Raw genomic sequence first — 2,831 nt, 5'->3', positions numbered from 1 at the left:
CTCCTCCTTTTGTGTTAAGGAGTCCTGTCAAAATGAATGACAGAATCAACTTCCTTCTTCCAAAATGGCTCATTACTCATAACTCTCAAGCAATATTGCCTTCTGTCCTCAAAGGGTTTGCAGATTTTTTTCCCAAACTGATCCCCTTTCCAGAGTGAAATAGTGGATGAATGCCTTGCCTAGCACTCTCTCTAAGCTCTGCCTCTGTAGCAGTATTGTGGGCCAATATGCCACCAAGTCTTTACTTGTGATCTGCTCCATCCTGTCTTGTACCATATGCTTGTGGTAGACAGTGGTTAATATCAGTCTGGGAGCGTCTTGAGGCTAGCTTTGAAGTCTAATTCTAATGTCATAATGCTGATATTGTACATACTTTCTGTTTGTTCCAGAACATAGGGTCATCTGTTAGGGGATATGGAACACTAACTCTGATATTGCAGCCACGTTTGCGGTTGAGCAAGGGAGCATATGATGAGCTTGGGAGAGACCAAGCACTGAAGCGTGTTTCAGAGATTCTCAGTTCAGCCACTTTTCTTCCAAATGACCTCTTACTCTTGAATTTTGAGAAGTAGCACAAGCAGGAGGGATAGCATGAGAACTAAAAAATAAATCTACTAAACTCTTTGGTATTTACGTAATAAATGTCCACGCTGAAGCTGTAGGGATTCAGATTACAATGAAATTGTTTTATAAATACACCTGAAATCTGCTGTGTTGAAGGAAAAAGAAAAATCTGAAGAATGCTTAAAAGACTAACTTGGGTCAGGCTCCGTGGCCCAGTCTGTAATCCCAGCACTTTGGGAGGCTGAGGCGAGTGGATTGCCTGAGCCCGCGGGTTTGAGACCAGTCTGGGCAACTTGGCGAGACTCATCTCTACAATAAATCAAAAATTAACCAGACGTGGTAGTGCGCACCTGCAGTTCCAGCTACTTAGAAGGCTGAGGCAGAAGGATCGCCGGAGCCCAGCTGGTCGACGCTGGGGTGGCCGTGAGTGTGCCACTGCACTCCAGCATGGGTGACAGAGTGAGACTCCAACACACACACACACACACACACACACACACACACAAAGACTAGCCTGGGCAACATAGCAAGACTGTCTTAACAAAAATTTTTTTTTTTAATTAGCCGAGTATGGTTTTGTGCATCTGTAGTCTCAGCTGCTGAAAAGGCTAAGTAAGTAAGGCAGCAGGATCACTCGAGCCCAGGAGTTTCAGCCTGGACAACAGAGTGAGACCCTATCTCTAAAAAACAAAAATTTTGAAAGGAAAGTATAAAGAATATGCAGAGACTAAGGGATATGAGTAATGGTTTTCTATGGTTCACTCCTGGGGGACCTGGACCTAGAACTATACTTCTGTGTTCCAGTATAATATGTTTGGAGCATTCCCAAACAGTTAAGGGGTAAAACACTGTTCAAATTCTGCTTTACAAAAGGCATTTTTAAACTAATACACTTGGGCAAGGAATATGAGTGCCTGGAAGGCCACTTTTAGTAAAAACTACTTGACACAGTAAAATAAAGCAGGGTCCCCTTTTTCCCAAATATGGGGTTGGTGGGTACAGAAAGGTCCTGAGACAGAAAGCATTTGTTTATTTTTACTTTGTTCTACAAAACTCTGAAATCATGCATCTGTGCACTTTAAAATATGAAAGAGCCGGGCTCGGTGGCTCAGCCTGTAATCCCGCGCCTTTGGGAGGCCGAGGTGAGTGGATTGTCTGAGCCCGCGGGTTCGAGAGCCACCTGGGCAACCTGGCAAGACCTCATCTCTACAATAAATCAAAATGAGCCAGGTGTGGTAGCGCACGCCTGTAGTTCCAGCTACTTGGAAGGCTGAGGCAGAAGGATCGCCGGAGCCCAGCAGGTCGAGGCTGCAGTGGCCAGGAGCGGCCACTGCACTCCAGTCTGGGCGACAGAGTGAGACTCCAACTCAAAAAGACAAAAAATAAATAAATAAATAAAATACGAAAGAACTGAGAGATTTAGTACTTGGTAGCATTTTAGAGGGAAGAAAGGCTATGGCTAGAATATTACTCTGCTTTTGGTTGGTTGAATTTATGTGTAATGGGCACATTATGGAATAACCTGTGAGGGCAGCAGAAACTGCCATTCATAGAAGGCACTGAGTGCAGAATACAGCAGAGCCACCAGTTCCAACCCAGTGCCACTGGATAGTTTTGGAAGGTCCTCAGAAGAGATGCCACTCCAGTAGTGGGATTGCTTCCAGCCCTGACCAGAGCTGTTCTGAGACTTCCTGAAAGTTCTGTATGGCCCAGTGCATGGACTCCTTCAGAGATAAGCGTCATCAAGCACCCACATTCCCTTTGCCCCTGAAATACTTCTCTCTTATTCTCTGAACATTGACTCCTAATCCATCAGAGGTTCCAGCTGATTTTCTCTTTCAAAGCCACGGCCAGAGACATCTTCTAGAAGCTTACTTAAGCATTCCTCCAACCACCATTCTGAATGGGAGGGTAGACAGGGATAGCAAGGAGAATTCCAGTTTATTCCCCATAAAATGGCCACTTTGTTGTGGGGTGCAAGCTGGTCTGTGCTTGTTTGTGCCTGGCAGTGCACTCATGGGAACATTGGGCAACCCTGGTAGTAAGCAGACTAGATACTATTATTAAATAGCCAAAGGTTTGCCAGTGCAGCCTGGGACAAATAGAGAGAAGTAAAGTCAGGCTCCCCACAGCCTTCCCCATGTGAAAACCTCTCGTCTGCTGTGATTTTCCAGATGAGCTGCGTGGATAGTTCCAACTCACAGAATGTGTTTTCATGCAGGCTCTGTCCACATACTTGCACACACGCATCTCATATGCTTCTTGCC

Source organism: Carlito syrichta, unplaced genomic scaffold (genome assembly GCF_000164805.1).
Source record: "Carlito syrichta isolate Samal-C Ts95f unplaced genomic scaffold, Tarsius_syrichta-2.0.1 Scaffold287251, whole genome shotgun sequence".
NCBI classification, from domain to species: domain Eukaryota; kingdom Metazoa; phylum Chordata; class Mammalia; order Primates; family Tarsiidae; genus Carlito; species Carlito syrichta.
This window is presented reverse-complemented; position numbering follows the sequence as displayed.